Source organism: Schistocerca nitens, chromosome 4 (genome assembly GCF_023898315.1).
Source record: "Schistocerca nitens isolate TAMUIC-IGC-003100 chromosome 4, iqSchNite1.1, whole genome shotgun sequence".
Taxonomy (NCBI): domain Eukaryota; kingdom Metazoa; phylum Arthropoda; class Insecta; order Orthoptera; family Acrididae; genus Schistocerca; species Schistocerca nitens.
The window spans coordinates 311639829-311659758 of NC_064617.1; the positions used below are offsets into that span (position 1 = coordinate 311639829).

Genomic DNA, 19930 nt, shown 5'->3' on the forward strand with positions numbered 1-19930 from the left:
TCATTTAAAGCTTCTTGAACTTTGTGTCGGAATTCCTTAGTCTTTTTTTTTTTTTTTTTTTTTTGGCTGGTCTTGACGTGCCAGTTTTTTGGCAACCCATGACAAACATTTTTAGTGGGTGAGTGCTGTGGAGAACGTACTCTCCGCCACTGTACTAAGTAGGTACAGCACGGGCATCATATGTTGCGTTTCTTGTTGAAAAATAGATTAATGGATACATAGAAGATGGAAATGGTGCCTTGACACATCAGAAATGTAGAGGCTCCTGTCTGAATTACCGACTTTCTGAACGGGCGGTGAGTGTTCTGTGAATCCACTGGAACTCTCTTCCATCAACACCGGGTGCTGAACGATGAAGAATGCAATCTGGCAACTTTCGATCTCCTCGGAGTCTTCGCATATGGGTATGTCCATTGCGATGCTGTAGGCAGCCGTCTTAAGTTAAAACTTTGAAGATTCTTGTTTGAACCACAAACAAACGCAAACGGGTCTCGCCTGATAGTCGACGTGATGCGACTGCTTTATGCATAGGCGCACCACTGTCAGCGCATTTTTCTCTGTCCTCTGCGACTGCCGCAAAATGGTCACGATGGTGACAGTAGTACTCCAGACGTCGCAACACTTTGCCTATTTCTTGATTGCAGGTACGCTAGTGCACTTAAGTTCCCGCACGCCCTAGTGAACAAAGTGGCTGCCCTGTCGGGCGCTAGTCCCGTATGGTCGATGATATTCCGCATGACGCGGAGTATGGCCTTTCTGAACCCGTCCACTCTGTAGCAGCATAATGGTCTTAGGGTCCCCACCAACATGGGCAGCAGTATAGCAGAACGATAAAGTGATTTTTCAGTACGCCACGATCTTGCCGCTGTCGAACAACCTCAAGAGCTGGTTAGGCGTTTATCGAGCTTACACCTAACCGAATGCAAACTTCTCAAAACAATCAACATTCAGATGCCATTGAGCCGTGCGCGGCTCGTGTTCATGCCGTTTTTTGCTTGTCATCTTGTCTTTACGGTACTGTCGCCTCGTTACTTATTCGATTTACTGGCGTCACTAAGTTGCTGGTTTGCTTGCCCGTGATGGCAGCAGCGGCGCTTAACGATAAGTGCACTGTCGTACTATCTCTGGAGCGACCGCTAGTATTTCTGGGTCGTACTCTCTGGAAGTTGAGTTGGGACGGAGCGCCAGTGAGGTGCGGACAGCCAGTACTCACCGACCGCTGACGACACACATGTACTGTCCGACGAAAGGAGACTGGAGTGGACCGACTGTGGGTTGGTCGTTCTGTCGGTCGTATCATCGGGCGACGTGTATTTTGTCTTTTGACCGTTTCTGGGCCTCGTCAGTAGGTCATCTTGCCGGACGTGGGTCGGTTCCTTCCTTGTGCAGAGACGTCGGGTGGCCAATGGGCAAGTGTTCCCTCTGCATGGTTGGGTCCGAGCCAGTGTGCCCGGGTCGCCATGTCTCCGAGTTCCGAAAGGACATCAAGGGAGTCGGGATGGAGCTGCAGTGAGCTCCGGACAGCCATGACTCGCCCGACCGTTGATGACGACCTTGGTTGGTTGTTCGGTCGGTCGTCTCACCGGACAACATGTATTTGGTCGCCGACATCTTATGGGAACTCTGTGTGTGTCGACTTTTGATTTCTCCTTGTTGTTCCACAGTGATTGGTTTTAGGACTGTCGGAGTCCTTGGTGTAAATGTTTACGTGGAACTGTGTGTAGCTTCTGTGATTTCCACTGAGTAGCTATGCATGTTGTCTGCGTACTGGAGTAGGTAGTCCGTCGGTTCAGACAAAGCAGCGAGTGTGTGTTTCCTTGTCGTGTTGATGATATCCTGCACGGCGTGTAGATCGATAGCTTTTGGTGTTTGTTTATATTTTTGAGTGTTTATGGTGCCTTGGCTGTATTTAAACGCCAATTTTCAAGACGTAGTGCTGTTGGTAACTTCGTCCTCGACTGATATTTTCGTTGTCGTGCCTTTGGTCGGCGGAAGGGAATTGATTAGGTTGTTGGTCACTCCTTCAGCCGTCCTTGGGTCGAGTTGCCACCTGATTACGTAATCGTATTCTTGGCTGCCTATCTTACCCAACCTGTTATCTCCTCAGGCCGTCCTTTGGAACACTTCTGAGCACCATTGTTCTGTTGTTTTTAGATTGTGATTTTTGTTTCAAGTACTGTGCGAGGCCTTCAGCTGCCTATTAATTTAGTTGTTTCAATTTTAAAATAAAGTCTTCAGCCGTCTTAAGTTAAATTTTGAAGATTCTTGTTTGAACTAATTTGTTTTTAAAAAAAGAAGAAAGGGGAAGTTTGCTCTATTGCAAATCCTTGTTATTCAGGTCTTAAGCCTTGAGTTGTTCTTTGTCCAGTATGTGGCCTTCAGCCGAGTATTTATGTAATTTTTTTCTTTTTTCAGCTAAGGCTTTCAGCCGTGTTTATTCCTTAAAGCAATTTTAATAACTTGTGTTCAGGCTATCAGTGGTATTGTTTTTGAATCCCTGTAAGGGCATGTCTGATTAAATATCTTTCGGAAAATAAAGTTTGTGTGTTTTGCCTGTAACTAACAGTAACTGATTTTGCTCCTTTCCACAGCCACTACCTGATCCTCTCTGTCCTGCGAAACCTGATTCTATCTGGTAGCAGTGCAAGCGTGCTGGGCCCATAACCCAGAGGTCCGTGGATCGTCACCACGCTCTGCTACCACTTGATACCTGATTGGTAGGTAGTCAGAGAGCGCACAGGATAAGGTTAAGGTTAAGGTTGTTGATGGGGCCGTAAACAGTTACTGTGGGTTGCACAGTCAAACACACAACTTTATTTTCTAAGAACCACTTATTTACACGTTGGCTTAGGGATCACAACTAAACAAAACGGCTAAAGGCCTAGCTAAAGAAAACTTAAGATGCTTTCTCGGCTGAAGGCCCAAACCCACACAGCAAACAGAAGAATGGCTGAAGACCTGGCTTAGAAATCAAAAGTAGTTAAAAATAGAAGATAAAATGTTCTTTTTTCTTAAAAAAACATGCAATGGAAACAATTAACGGCTGAAGGCCTACACTACACGTCTGAAGGACAACTATTATTAAGGCACATTAGTAAACATTTTTTTCTAAGGAAGAAAATTTCCTTTTAACTTGCAACAGAATGGCCAAAGCCTGATTAACTTACTGCATGGCTGAAGGCTACAAATTTGAAACAATGGCTCAAAGAGTGAACAAGTCAGATAAATAGTGCAGAATAAACCCCTTGCTTCTGATTAAAATTTTTCCTTTAGAGAATACACACAGCTGAAGGCTGGGTTCACGCAAATCCGCGGCTGGAAGCCACACATAACACATGGAACAACTAGCGGCTTAGGGCCTGGATTACAATCAATTTCAGACAGATAATTTCTAAGAAATTTTTTTTTCTAAAACAATCAATGCTCAAAATTTTAATTTAACATGGCTGAAGGCCTTTATGCAAAATTTAAAATAACTGAAATAATACACGGCCAAAGGTCTCGCACAATACTTCAACCAAAATGAAAACCATAATTTAAAACAGAACAAGTGGTGCTAAAAAGTGTTCCAAGGGTCGACGTGGGAAGGTAGCACAAACGTAAGATGAGGTGAGACAGGTAGCCAAGAGCTGAAGATAGGTAATCGGATGGCAACCCGAACTAGGGATGTTCCAAGGACCAACCAACAATTTAACCAATTCGCTTACGTCCGACCAACGGCACAACGACGGAAAATATCGGTCGAGGACGAGAATACGAACAGCACTTTGCGCTCTCGCCTCAGAATCCGACAGCGCACACACGCCGCTAGCGGTCAGAGCCTAGGATCGCGGCTCGCAGACTTGCTTGCTGCTCCGTCCCAACCGACCGACTCAATTCAGCACGCAGACAGCATTAAAATAACTACTCAATCAAAACCACTATAACGATATGTTTACGTAATGTGTATGCATAAACATACAGTTATAAATGCCCCCGTTCGTAGTCGCTAATTATAACAATATGCTACTTTTGTGCTGTAACATTTAGCTATAATCAGCGGTGGAAACATATTTGCGAACGCCGACCGTGTGCGGCTGTTTCTTGTTGGATCGTCTGATCAGTCGGAAGTTGCAGTGCAGAGGAGAGTAAATGCCTATTCAAAATATAATTATTTTGGATAGCTCAACATGAATTTCCTAAGGGACCGTAGTTTATCATGCATTTACCAGTAGGATATGGCGCGGAGAAAATATTTCCCCGCATACAACTTCCGTCCGATTTCGACGAACGAATTCGTGACTGTGAATTCTCTATTGGCAGAAACATAAAGAAAATTAAATAACTTCACGAAGAAGTGAGACATAGATTCTATATTAAATAAATAGTCCATACACCAGTTCCATTTAACTCTGAATTTATGGCAATTAATAGACGAACTTACACTGCAATGAAGGATTTAACATGGATGCCGTTTTGACTGGCACTTCTCGTAATAAAAACAATTCCTTTGACGTTTTTTCACATACACGTCGCACAATAAATCTACTGCTAGGCACTTTTAGTATTACACATTTACTTTACACTAGAACAATATTATTTTTAACAATAATAATACGGCGGCAAGACATGCGCGTCCAACACAAGTTACAGGAGACAAGAGAAGAATGAGTAACTGTTCATCGAGAATATCTCGTACCTCAAAAAAAAAAAAAAAATGTATAAAAGTGTTCTTCTTCTGTCCGTTTTCCGCGCCGCGGTTTTCAAAGTCAATATCTCACTGCATCTCTGACGGCGCATCGACAATAAACAAGTTACGTCACAGGTCGTTCACCTTTTACATTTTCGCAACATTATTTGCTAACTGTAGCTGTTGCCGAGCGACTGCTCGATTAATTAATGATTTAAATGATAAGGCAATCACATAATGTTACACCACACAAGCTACACACGGTTCTGCGGTTCCTCCCACAGCGATGTCGGAGATTTGATGTTTTACCGGATTCCTGGTACTGATGCCACAATCGTGAAGTGATCGAACGGAAAAATGCGCATTTCATCGCTACCTTAGAGATGCTGTGTCCCATCGCTCATGCGCAGACTGTAACACGACGTTGAAACTCATTTAAATCTTGATAACCTGGCATTGTAGCAGCAGTAACCGATCTAACAAATACGCCAGACACTTGTCTTACATAGGCGCTGCCGCCCGCAGCGCCGTCTTCTGCCTGTTTACATATCTCTGTATTTGAATACGCATGCCTATACAAGTTTCTTTGGCCCCTGTGTATAACATCTCGTAGTTCTATCACGCTACCTCGTTCAAACTCGGCGAAGCGTTGAGAATGGGGTCTTCTTCTCCTTAGAGGCATTCTTCAACAATATTAACTTACTGCGTGCAGTCTTAAAGGAAACCAACACTTACGACTGATACAACGCATATATAAAAGAAAGGTGATTTATATCCTCATACTGCCGCTACTAGCGCCACTCTTACGCGACTGGCACGAAATTTGAATGGACATCGTCTTTCAGATGTAGAATGACGCTTACCAACTTTCGCTTCTCTTGCACAATTCCTTCTTGGTGTTTGGGTTTTTTTTTCCATCAGTGTGTATCAAGAAAGCTAATGGACCTAGAACTGTGCCCTCTGGTATGCTGCAGTTTAAAGCAGTCCTGTCAGATTTAAATCTTTTCCATGTTTCAAGAAACTGAAAAACAAATCTTGTTTCCTATTTACTAGACACGAGATGAAGCACAGTTCAGATTTTGTCCTAATTTGGCAACGCTTTAACACAGACAATGGCAGTTGTTTCTGACACGGGTATAGAAGGGACAGAGTGTCGCGCTGATGGCAGATGTCTCCTACAGCGATCCGGCGACTGTGTCGTGTGCTACTGGGGTGAGGCGGGGCCACGCCGGCGTTAAATCTGGGCACAATGAGGCAAGCCGCAGCTATAGGTGACAACGGCAGCTGCGGCTGCGAGTGAAGCTGCCACAACAGCCCGTCTGCCAAGACCATTCTCCTCTCGTCACGCGCGGGGCTCACATTGTGCCGCTCGTAATTAATTTAGTAGATGCGTGGGGCAACAACACTGTGCTCGGCCTGTTTTTTTTTTTCGAAAGATAACAGCAATTCGCCAGTGACAGGTGCTTAAACAATCGCGAGAATTTTCAGACAAACAGTTTCAGAAGGACATCTGCTCCTAGCAGCTCTTTGTGTTAATGGACGCAAAAGACGTATTTCATAGGGTGAAATGGATAAGGGTTATGCACTTCCTTTAGAATATTTGCATGGACTGGAAAAAGAAGCCTGTCGAGCAAACTGTATAAGATACAGCCGATAGAAAGAACTGAAGAAGATATTAGAGAGGGGAATTAAATCAGAATCGTTGTGAAATAATGATGTTATTGTCCACCTGTGTTCTTCAACGAAGAAATAAAAAAAAATCTTTCACCAGATTTGTACAATATGTTGACAATATTTCACTATTAGCTGAGGTAGAGGCAAATCAAAATACGCTTTTATAATGGAAGACAATATGTGAAAAAAGTTATGCGAAAAGGGAAAACTTGTGGCAGTTGGTGGAGATTATGTGACGCAATAAAAACACAGTTTTTAATGTAGTATACGATAGAAGGAATGAACTGGAGAACCAAGAAGATATGTGTAATATAAAGAGTGAATGAGCAAAGTAAAAAAAAAGTCCAGAACAGGAAAACAAAGAGACTTTCTAAATCAACGCAGACAGACCCTGCTATGAACAATGGTGGACGCAAAATTGCCTTGTAGTACCTTACGTCATTTAAGGAACTCTTGATACTGTTAAAATGAGAAAAATTAATAGCTAATTAGGCACAGTAATACTAAAGTGTGGAGTAAGAGTAGCTAATCGTAGTTACACCGCTTAGCAATTGCAAGGAACAACTGACACTTGCTAGGGAATAACTGTCAATTACTACGGCAATTGTTACTGAACACACGACCAATTATAGTGAAAGGAAATGTTGAGGACGGGACCTCTTAACTAAGGCGAAGCCTGTGGATGAATGCTCTCTATGCAGTACTGCGTTTGACGAAGGTTGTTGTGGAACCGATTAGCGCCACATTCCGTGTGGCAGAGCAACTATACATCATGTCTGGGATGTTTTTTGTCAGAACTAAACTGAACTAAACTCCATCAGAACAGGCCTTTGAAGGCTCAACGGTACCGACCGGCCGCTGTGTCATCCTCAGGCCACACGCGTCACTCGATGCGGATAAGGAGGGGCATGTGGTCAGCACATCGCTCTCCCGGCCGTATGTTAGTTTACGAGATCGGAGTCGCTATTTCTCAATCAAGTAGCTCCTCAGTTGGCCTCGCAAGCGCTGAGAGCATCCAGCTTGCCAACAGCGCTCGGCTGGCCGGATGGTCACCCGTCCAAGTGCTAGCTCAGTCCGACAGCGCTTAACTTCGGTGATCTGACGGGAACCGGTGTTGCCCCTGCGGCAAGACCGCTGGCGTTCTTGGCAGACGTGCTACTTAATGAACAACCCTCCCCCGTGCAAGAACTGAAGACAAACTTCTGAGAGAAGTGGAATAATATCCTCCCAAGGTCTCCTTGACAGTTTGGTAGCCAGCAGAATAAGAGACACAAAATGTGCGTTAGTGCATGATGAGGGCTTTTCCTTACTGAGAGTCTGATATCGACCTTGATGTTGAGAGTCTGGATTTTGTCAAATACAGATTCCGCTTTCCCAAGTGATAAAATGTGTAGCATTTTTCGTTATAAACATGGCATTCCACCTATATTACGTATGTACTGTGTCTCATTGCATCCATCATTAACTGTAATTAATCGTGTCTAACATTGTCGCTGTTCGTAAGCAGTTGTCAATCAGTGTAACATGGTACAGACAGCGAAAATAAAGTGTGTGTTAGAGAACGCGTCGGACCACAAAGTACGTGGTGAGATAGTTCATGAACTCGGTTTTACGGGAGAATAACCTAAGTAAAAGTGGAATGTGTTTTATAGTTTGCTGCTACTATCATAAATTTTGTAGTTTTATTGCAAGGCTTTGACAATTAATGTAAGAATTCTACACAACTTGTTAATGGAGGCATAATAGCTATAAGGAGAAAGGAGGAGAAAATCTGCTTACACAGACAAAATTTTCTCTTTCAGTGCCACCATCGATTTGTTCATAGATACCTAATAGATACTGTTTAACATACATATGATTTATGTGTGTTGGGAAACTTGAAGCATTTTAACTGCAAATATAACATTTAAAAGCACAGAAAAATGTCTCAAGTTCATTCAGGAAAAAACACAAATCTGTATGCTGTCTAAGTGACCCAATGAAATACTACGAACCAGCACCTTCTCGAAGTGCTAATGGAGTGTGCTGTGATCTCGTGCACAGCCCAAGCATATTGTTCCTTCGACAGCGTTTAACGAGAACAGGTACCAACAGTTTGCTCTAAGTAATATAATTTCTTCCAGGCTTTGTTCATATCAACTACTCAGGCCCGTTATTACTTCGTTGCTCTAACTGTAGTGCACTAAGAACACTACTGTCGTGCGCCCTCACCAACGTACCGTCATCTACCTCTAGTAACCTCAAAGTTTTGAATCATCAAATTGTCAGGCTACCATTCTGGACCATAGCTGTCCTGCAACCATAAACTCACATCCGCCTTTCTAATTGACCTACACTCAGTTTCCAACATTTGGTGCATACTGTTTTATAGGCTAAATAATTTATTAACTCCTTCACATTCTTATAACCTTTATCATTAAAAGCAACTAATAAATACAGTCCTTACAGCAATTTTGTGGAAATGTGAAAATGTTCTCACACTAGTGCAGCCTCATATTCTGTCGAAAAGCGGATTTGACAGAGTTAGCGAGGTATGTGATTGATATAAATGTTACAGTCAAAACTCGTTTTTAGTTAGAATGCATTCTTACTAGTTAAAACTAGTTTATACTGAGCAACTTCTTCAAAACGCCATTTGCCTATTTAAAACTAGTTTCAACTAACTTTCGCTTTTAACCAGCAGTAAATTATAGTCGTAAATAAGGCTGTCGGTATCAACTAGTTTCAACTAGTAAGAACGCGTTCTAACTCAACTAGACAGAACTAGTTTTCGCTAAATTTATTTAGGGGCAAATAGTAAAATTAAGAGCAACTACGTGTTGATTGAAATAAAAAAAACAGCATTTTTGTATTGTGCAATTCACTATTTATTGAGAATATTATCATACATCTAAGTCATTAATATTAACTACAGCAATACAAAAATAACCATACACTGAAGAAACATTTTAAGGAACATTATAGAGCCATATTAACAGTATTAGTTACGAAAGTGAAAACAAAATAATCATACAGTAAATATGTATTAATTACTCATACATTGACAAAAGTAGCTACAGTCTTAACAAAAGAGAGACGTACCAAAAAAATTTAACAATTAAATTTTGATTATTTGTTATTGCAAGGCAAACTGTCGTGATATTTTGAGTTACAAAGGTTTCCTTTTTTCCTACAAAAGCACCTTTTTGAAATATATGCCTTCTTACACACACAGCGAACAAATCCTTGTCCTGATCCTACGGCTGCCATATTGGTTGCAGTTCTTAATGATACCTTTGTCTCTGGCTAGTCTTCCAGCAGCAAGAATTTCTCTTTGGACACGTCGAATTCGGATCTGGAAGAGAACTTTTAATTAACTTGTTTTGAAGGCGATTAGGTACTTAATACATATTATAAAATATACTACAATGTAGGTATTAAAACTTAAAATATTAATTGAATAGTTAGCAACATTTTCAGAGCATTAAATCAATGAAGTAATGAATGTGTCTGACATTTGTCCTTAAGTATTGAAATCAATTCAGATATACATACCTGCAATACAATTTGTCGAGTATCCCATATTTCGTTCCAATCTTGTGCAAGCCCTGTTTATCTTTCTGAAGATCAACTCCAATAATAATGGGGAGATCTGCTTTTGCTCTGTCGATAACAGGAACCGGTATAATTATACTGTCACTGATTTCTACAGTGGTGTATACTGAACTCGAAGCAATCTTCCTTCGTTTTTTAGTTGAAACTAATTGATACTGATAGCCCTAGTTACAACTATAATTTACTGCTGGCCAAAAGCGAAAGTTAGTTAAAACTAGTTTTAACCAGGCAAAACACGTTTTGACGAAGTGGCTCAGTAAAAACTAGTTTTAACTAGTAAGAACGGGTTCTAACTATAAACGGGTTTTGACTGTAACAAAAACATCTGGAATAATGAGAAGGCAGCACCGGCGGTCTGAGGTACGCAGCAATTTTTGTGCAAGCAGCGATCAGTAGGCAATGTTCAGATATTTAATTAAGGGAATAACGACGTTAGCTGGTAGTGGGCATTGAAATTAATCAAAGGGGAAGTGGAAAATTCATGCTGGAACGGGACTCTAGCCGGGGTTTTCAGTTTCTCACGAGCCGTCGCTTTGACGTCTCAGATATCCATTTAAGGCCCCTGACCAACCCAAATTTCCAACATATCCACGCACTTCTGACGTAGCGCCCCTACTCATTACCCTCTCTCTCGATGCTGATTCCCGTAACAGTTTGGTCTAGTCTGTGTATCCTTGTGGAAAGGACCCATGCCCGTCTCACCCTGGACCTGCCTACCGGATATATGCAACCCGCAATATTATATGATTTTCGAATTCTCTCGCTCGCTACGTGCAAATTATTAGTCCTTCAGAAAAAAAGATCAGGACCTTTTTGTAGGTAATTTAATGAAGTTAAAAATTTTACTGGGAGACGTTTTCAGTTTGGGCCACCGTTTTCGAGTTAATCAAGAAAAATACATTTGAAGGTCCCCTTTCTACATTTTTCTTGAATAGTTCGAAAACTGCGGCATCTAGCAAAACGTTTCCCGGAACAAAATCTATCTGCATTAAATTTCCTACAAAAAGTTTCTGATCATTTTTTTCAGTAGGACAAATAGCCTGCACGTAACAAGCGAGAGAATATGAAAATCTTGCACGTGATATTTGACAACGTTGCGGTGGGCATAAAAGCGGTAGGTAGGGGCAGCTCAATCACCCCAGGGTATATGTGGTGTCTGTTCTTTTGGACACGTGCGAAAGAGCAGATAAGGCCCGAAAAGGGGGCCCAACGGTACCGACTGGCCGCCGTGTCATCCTGAGACCACAGGCGTCATTGGATGCGGGTATGGAGGAGCGTGTGGTCAGCACACCGCTCTCCCGGCTGTTGTCAGTTTTCACGACTGGAGCCGATATTTCCCCGTCTAGTAGCTCCTCAATTGGCCTCACAAAGGCTGAGTGCGAAAGAGCAGATACCACATGTACATATAAGGTTCAGATACCTGTGTTACCCACCTCTTCTTTGTTTACACTGTGGGCTTCGAGCTTGAATTCTTGATTGGGCATAAGGTTACTGGGCGCTCTAACGTTGATTACACTTTGGATGTTGATTCAGTTTCTCTATAATTTGCTAACAACTGTCGTCCCTGTCGGCCTTCTGTTCTCTCGTTTCAGCTTCTCTGAACGAGCTTGTGGAACTCCTCTGCTGCTTCGCTGTTTACGGACATTCTAGAATATTCTGAACTCGTTTTTATCGAGCAAAGTATACAAAATGTGGTCAAAAAACAGTAGATTATTCTGCTGCTACTACTACTACTTCTACTATTACTGTAATTATTATTGTTATTAAAAAAGTAATAGCAAGAGTAATAATAATAATAATAATTGTAATTTCTTAGAAATAGCTGACATCACGTTAATAAGCTGGGATAGAAAAGAACTGTATAGCAAACATGTGAACGACCTCAGTGAAGATAACGTAGATTTGCAGCACCGAACGAAACCATGGAATTTCTGACAGCGATACAAGATCAGATCACTGCCTTGAGAATACCGGTAGTATATCCTGAAAGAGTACGGAGTGAGTTATAGTTGCAGGAAGTGTGAGGATTAAACGAATCACACATAACATCTGTACGTAAAATGCTGGCACGGGAAGAATGTTTGAAATGGCATGATGAGGAGCCCAAAATAATACAACACAAGCTGGGATAGCACTATCAACTGACAGATCTTCAGATAATACCATCTTACTGTTGTATAGAAAGACATATTTAGGAGTTTACAGTAACTGCAGCGCAATAGCCGATAAAACAATCCGTTGTGATCGTCCTGGCCAAATAGTATTCAATATATCGAACAAATTCGACATAAATTTATCCTGGATATGGTGCCGCGTCATATCGCAAAGTAACTTTCACTGAACAAATACGGCAACAGTAATTTTATAGTAAGACGAGCCACCATATTTTTGTGTCTACTGGCTCTAACCGTGGAATCCCATATAGTTATAAAAGAGCAAGCCACCTGTCTCATATATATTCATGTACACACCCTCAATGTTTGCTGAACAACAGTAGACACCTTGTGGGGACATACGTCTGAACACGTCGTCCTTTTGGTGACGTCGTTCTCCGCTGTTGTCCCAAAACGGACTGTGAACAGCTTGGAGGACCTAAAACGGTAGCCTTCGCTGTGTGAGGCAGTCTCCAAAATAGTTTGGCAGATTCTTGGAAGAACGAACAAGTCAAATAGTTACAGTCTGCTTCTTCCTGCATGTTTTGGGCATTTCCTTCGGACACACTCTTGGTTGAAATTATTGGTCTTCCCACCTTTTCCTCGGTCTTTCTAAACGTTTTCTGTCCTCTGGGTGAAAATTAATCATTAATTTTGGTATTCTATCATCTTCCATTCTTTCCAGTTGTTTCTGTATTCATTCATCTGCTCTTTTAAGCTTACCATTCCCAGTTTTTCCCTGATTTCAATATTCCTCCACCTGTCGTACAGCATTTATGCAGCTGCTCTTCTTAGAAATTTCACCTCCGAGTCTTTGTTCATTTCTGTATTTTACAGCTCAGTATTCGGTTCCATGCGTCGTGGTTGCTACTGACACCATTCTGTACGCGTATAATCTTAGTACAATTTCCCTTTTTTTGGTTTTGAGGATTCTTTAGATTGTTCCGTTAATGAAATTACAGGGTGTTTCAAAAATGACCGGTATGTTTGAAACGGCAATAAAAACTAAACGAGCAGCGATAGAAATACACCGTTTGTTGCAATATGCTTGGGACAACAGTACATTTTCAGGCGGACAAACTTTCGAAATTACAGTAGTTACAATTTTCAACAACAGATGGCGCTGCAAGTGATGTGAAAGATATAGAAGACAACGCAGTCTGTGGGTGCGCCATTCTGTACGTCGTCTTTCTGCTGTAAGCGTGTGCTGTTCACAACGTGCAAGTGTGCTGTAGACAACATGGTTTATTCCTTAGAACAGAGGATTTTTCTGGTGTTGGAATTCCACCGCCTAGAACACAGTGTTGTTGCAACAAGACGAAGTTTTCAACGGAGGTTTAATGTAACCAAAGGACCGAAAAGCGATACAATAAAGGATCTGTTTGAAAAATTTCAACGGACTGGGAACGTGACGGATGAACGTGCTGCAAAGGTAGGGCGACCGCGTACGGCAACCACAGAGGGCAACGCGCAGCTAGTGCAGCAGGTGATCCAACAGCGGCCTCGGGTTTCCGTTCGCCGTGTTGCAGCTGCGGTCCAAATGACGCCAACGTCCACATATCGTTTCATGCGCTAGAGTTTACACCTCTATCCATACAAAATTCAAACGCGGCAACCCCTCAGCGCCGCTACCATTGCTGCACGAGAGACATTCGCTAACGATATAGTGCACAGGATTGATGACGGCGATATGCATGTGGGCAGCATTTGGTTTACTGACGAAGCTTATTTTTACCTGGACGGCTTCGTCAATAAACAGAACTGGCGCATATGGGGAACCAAAAAGCCCCATGTTGCAGTCCCATCGTCCCTGCATCCTCAAAAAGTACTGGTCTGGGCCGCCATGTCTTCCAAAGGAATCATTGGCCCATTTTTCAGATCCGAAACGATTACTGCATCACGCTATCTGGACATTCTTCGTGAATTTGTGGCGGTACAAACTGCCTTAGACGACACTGCGAACACCTCGTGGTTTATGCAAGATGGTGCCCGGCCACATCGCACGACCGACGTCTTTAATTTCCTGAATGAATATTTCGATGATCGTGTGATTGCTTTGGGCTATCCGAAACATACAGGAGGCGGCGTGGATTGGCCTCCCTATTCGCCAGACATGAACCCCTGTGACTTCTTTTTGTGGGGACACTTGAAAGACCAGGTGTACCGCCAGAATCCAGAAGCAATTGAACAGCTGAAGCAGTACATCTCTTCTACATGTGAAGCCATTCCGCCAGACACGTTTTCAAAGGTTTCGGGTAATTTCATTCAGAGACTACGCCATATTATTGCTACGCATGGTGGATATGTGGAAAATATCGTACTATAGAGTTTCCCAGACCGCAGCGCCATCTGTTGTTGAAAATTGTAACTACTGTAATTTCGAAAGTTTGTCTGCCTGAAAATGTACTGTTGTCCCAAGCATATTGCAACAAACGGTGTATTTCTATCGCTGCTCGTTTAGTTTTTATTGCCGTTTCAAATATACCGGTCATTTTTGAAACACCCTGTAAATAGTTCTGCTTCCCGTTGTGTGTCCATTCCTGTCATGAATGAGATGGTATTTCCTAGGTCGTTGAAAGAGTTTACTTTTTTTTATATTCTGATCATTTATTATTATTTTTCTGGCAATTGTCTCCCGGCCACTTAAAGCCATAAAATCTTTTCTTTTAAAATGCTAATAGATTATATAATGTAACTGTTGCGTATAAGATAGGAGCAGCTATTTGGGTTGTGTTTCTGCTATCAGCAGTCACAAGTTTGTCATCTGTAAACAGAAAGTTTTTCAGGAAAGCCACAGGTCTAATTCAGTATGATTTATTGACCGATTTGTCTCAGTTTAACAAAAGAATAGTCAGAAAAGCTGTAATTAACAGTAATCTCTGGCACTGGCTGTGTAATCAGCCACCTACTGTACTTCAAACCGTACATTACAGATTTTCTGGTGACGCTCTTGTTGAACTGAGCTGTTAAACTGACTTTGTGATAATTCTAGGACTCGTCAGCTCTTGGTGTAAATGATATTTTCCGAAAGACAGATGGTATGTCGCCACACCCATACATTCTACATAACAACGTGAATAGTCAATTTTTTGTCACTTACCGCAGTTATTTTAGAAATTCTGATCGATTGTTATCGATCATTGCTGCCTTATTTGATGCTACTCTTGATGTTACCGTCCCTGCTTTTCATTTCACCGAAGTTTGCTTTGACTGTTCTGAGTCAGTCGTACTAACAATCATTTCTTTTTCGATTTCTTCACATTTTTTATTCATCCATCGTCTTAGGTTTCCTGCACTTCCTATTTATTTCATTCCTCAGCGACTTCTATTTCTCTACTTCTGAGCCGGCCGCTGTGGCCGAGCGGTTCTAGGCGCTTCAGTCTGGAACCGCGCAACCGCTGCGGTCGCAGGCTCGAATCCTGCCTCGGGCATGGATGTGTGTGATATCCTTAGGTTTGTTAGGTGTAAGTAGTTCTAAGTTCTAGGGGACTGATGACATCAGATGTTAAGTCCCATAGTGCTCAGAGCCATTTGAACCATTTTTTTGAATCTACTCTAGAATTTCGCTGAAAAATTTTGTACATCCTTCTTTCATCTATAGACTGAAGTAAATCTTCTGCTGCCTATCAATTCTTCGCATTTACCTTCTTTGTAACTGTACGGCCTACTGAGATATTCCCTATTGCTGTATCTATAGCCTTAGAGAACTTCAAGTGTGTCTCGTCATTCCTTAGCTTTTTTGTATCCCTCTTCTTTGCGTATTGATTCTTTCTGACTGCTCTCTTGTAGTTCAGATCATTCTTCACCAATACTACACTGTGATCTCATTCTACATCTGCTCTTGGGTGCGCCTTACAATCGACAATCGAGTATCTGATTTCGGAATTTCTGTCTGACCATGAAGTAATCTAACTGAAATGTACCCGTATGACCCGGTCTTTCCCCAAGTATACCTTCTCTTCTTGTGATTATTGAACAGAGTATACGCTATTACTAGCTGGAGTTTATTACAGAACTCAGTTAGCCTTTCTCCTCTCTCATTCCTTGTCCCAAGCCCACATACTGCTGTTACATTTTTTTCTGCTGCTACGATTACATTCCTGTCCCGCATGACCATTAGATCTTCGTCTCCCTTTATGTACTGTATTAAACTATCACTACCCTTATATATATTCTTTATCTCTTCAACTTCAGCCTGCGATGTCGACAAGTATACATAAACTATCGTTGTCGGTGTTGGATGCTGTTGATTCTGATAAGAACAATCCTGTCAATGAACTGTTCACAGTAACACACGCTCTGCGCTACTTACCTATTCATAAAGAATCCTATTCCCGTTGTACCATTTTCTGGTGTTGTTGATATTACCCTATACTCATCTGACCAGAAATCCTTGTCTTCTTTCCATTTCACTTCATTGACAGCTACGACATATAGACAGAGCCTTACCATTTCCCTTTTCTGATTTTGTAGCTTCCCTGCCACGTTCAAAGTCGTGACATTCCACGCCCCGACTTGTAGAACGTTATCCTTTAGTTGATTATTTAATCTTTTCCTCGAGGTAACCGCCACCTTGGCAGTCCCCTCCCGCCGATTCGAATGGGGGACTATTGGAGAATCTTTTGCCAATCTAGAAATCATCATGAGACTTTATCAGTAACAGGCCACATGTCCTGCGGATTTATGTTACGTGTCTTTAATGCAGTGGTTTCCACTGCCTTTTGCATACTCATGCCGTTGATCATTGCTGATTCTTCCACGTTTCGGGGCAGTTTCCCACCCCAATGACAAGAGTGTCTCTCGAACCTCTGTCGAGTCCTTAGCCCTCTGTGACAAGGCCGTTGGCAGAATGAGGATGACATCTTATGCTGGAAGTCCTCTGCCCTCAATGCTGGCTATTTATAAAATTTCAACCAGTGGCTGGTTTCAAACGCGGGCCCGAGGACGTTTAGATTGCTTATCAGAGACGCTACCCCTGGACCGTCGTTGTTTGAGGTCCAAAGCCGCAACCGGGAAGACCAAAGATGAAATCCCAGTCCAGCTCTAATATTTTCTCAACACCCCAGACCGAAATAAATTAAGGAATATGTAGCAAGTGACCTCCGTGGCGACTGAATTATTAAATAAAATAAATTTCTAGTGTAGAGAAAGATACTAGTGGCTGACTTTATATCTGGCACGACTTTATCAACTGTCGTGGCCAGAATTAAACTGATTCGAATCCGACCGGTAAGGAACGGACACCGAAACGGTCAGTTTTGACTGCCAAATCCTCACTTCCCTCTCGATAGGCTGAGCCTTGAACAAGACCATATAATGACCATTTTTATTTGAGGTTACAGTATTGTTCTCCCGGTGACTTACAGAATGTAGCATGTTTCATGGTTATGAGCGTTGTTTAAGAGTTAGAAAACGCAGCATAAAGCAGTACAAGTTCTTCACGTTTGTGGGATTGTATTATGTCAAAATTTAGTGGAGGGATGAAGTAAGCAGAGGCACCTCGAGACGTTTGTGCTGTGTATGGGATGAATTCGATCGAAGAAATCACGTCAGAAAATACACTGACTGACAAAAAAGTGAAAGACGCAAATGAAGCGGTGGCATGTCAAGTTAACATCGTTCCTGTGAACACCATCGCCGGGTATGCAAAGATTCTCTTTGATCGATGAATAGCAAGCAGAGTTCATTAGAGTTCTTCGTGTTTATTGATGTTACCAGTCGTGAATAGTGTCAAACGAGTGATCACTGTGAAGCACGGAGAGGTGACACGTACTCTTGCGACATAATGGTATCAGTATGTGACAGAGCCTGAAAAGACCTTCATTGCTGGTCTGTATTTGGTAGACTAGTCGAAACGCGCACTATCTCGGTTTATGGGGCGTCTGAATGTGACAGAGTTAGATGTTGGACTGAATGGGTACGAGAGAGCAGGCATACTCATCATCGAGTTTCCAGTTGGCCACATCTACTCTCTACAGGCGATGCCGCCCTCCATCGGTAATGCTGGAATTCAGTATGGGGTTGGCCCACCCTTACTCTTGATTACAGCTTCCACTCTGGCAGGCATACGTTCAATCAGGTCCTGCAAAGTTTCTTGGAGAATAGCAACCCATTCTTCACTGTGTGCTGCACTGAGGACAGGTATCGATGTCGGTTGGTGAGGCCTGGCGCGATGTCGGCTATCCAAAACATCCCAGAGGTATTCTATAGGATTCAGGTCAGGACTCTGTGCAGGCCAGTCCATTATAGGGTATTATTGTGGTGTAACCATTCCACTACAGGCCTCCATTATGAACAGGTGCACGATCGAGTTGAAAGATGCAATCGCCATCCCCGAATTGCTTTTCAACACTGGGAAGGAAGAAAGTGCTTAAAACATCAATGTAGAACTGTGCTGTGATAGTGCCACGCAAAACAACATGGGATGCAAGTCCCCTTCATGAAAGCCACGACCACATTATAACACACGCTGACAGATGACGTTCACCGAGCATTCGCCATACCCACACCCGGCCATCGGATAGCCACATTGTATACCATAATTCGTCACTCCACACAACGTTTTTCCACTGTTCAATCGTCCAACGTTTACGCTCCTTACACCAAGCGAGGCGTCGTTTGGCATTCACGGCGTCATGTACCTTATGAGCAGCCGCTCGACTATGAAATCCAAGTTTTCTTACCTCCCGCCTAAATGTCATAGTACTTGCAGTGGATCCTGGAATTCCTGTGTAATGATCTGGATAGATGTCCGTCTATTACACATTACGACCCTCTTCAACTGTCGGCGGTCTCTGTCAGTCAACAGACGAGGTCGGCCTGTACGCTTTTGTGCTGCACATGTCCCTTCACGTATCCACTATCACATCGGAAACAGTGGACCTAGAGATGTTTAGCAGTGTGGAAATCTCGCGTACAGACTTTTGACACAAGTGACACGCAATCACCTGACCATGTTCGAAATCCGTGAGTCCCGCGGAGCGACCCATTCTGCTCTCTCACGATGTCTAATGGCTACTGAGGTCGCTGATATGGAGTACCTGGCAGTATGTGGTAGCACAACTCACCTAATATGAAAAAAGTATGTTTTTCTGAGTGTACGAATACTTTTGATCACATAGTGTAACTCAATGTAATTCGCCCTTACGTGAGATGGTTGAATAAATCGCTGGTAAATGCTCCAAATCGAGACAAGCCAGCTAGATATTTATCACAATTTAGTGTCACAAGGTCTTTTAAAGAATCAACGGACGTTCAGTCTTCATTCTTGCGGCGCCACATAATGAAAAGTTACATACAAGGTACGGCCATAAACCTATATTTCGGTTTAGAGGAACCGCCGACAAATACCCAATCTATCGTATATTCCACGGCGAAAACATTTGCGCTAACGGAATGAGATTTTCACTCTGCAGTGCAGTTTGCGCTTATATGAAACTTCCTGGCAGTTTAAAACTGTGTGCTGGACCGAGACTGGAACTCGGGACCTTTACCCTTCGCGGGCGAGTACTGTATCAACTCAGTTGGTAGAGCACTTGCCTGCGAAAGGCAAAGGTCCCGAGTTCCGGTCTCGGTCTGGCACACAGTTTTAATCTGCCAGGAAGTTTCATTTACACTAACGCACAAAATTTACTTCGTTGCACTCAACAAACTACGTCGGGTGCTAACCTCTCTTACCCGCACTCAGTTGGCAGAAGCAGTGTTCAGCAGTACCAGGCCAGCAGGTCGTTCTAAGAACTCCGTTGAAAACACAGGGACACGCCACGCCTCCTCCCCACGCGGCTCGGCCTACTGAGGAAATACGGAAGGGCTGCTGGAGCAACAGCTTTCCCGTCGCAGA

General features: G+C 42.7%; 1 pseudogene; it reads right to left on the reverse strand.

Annotated features, from left to right (window-relative positions):
* Positions 1-7364: 7364 nt before the first annotated feature.
* On the reverse strand, positions 7365-7482 carry LOC126253885 (5S ribosomal RNA; annotated as a pseudogene).
* Between the last annotated feature and the right edge of the window lie 12448 nt (positions 7483-19930).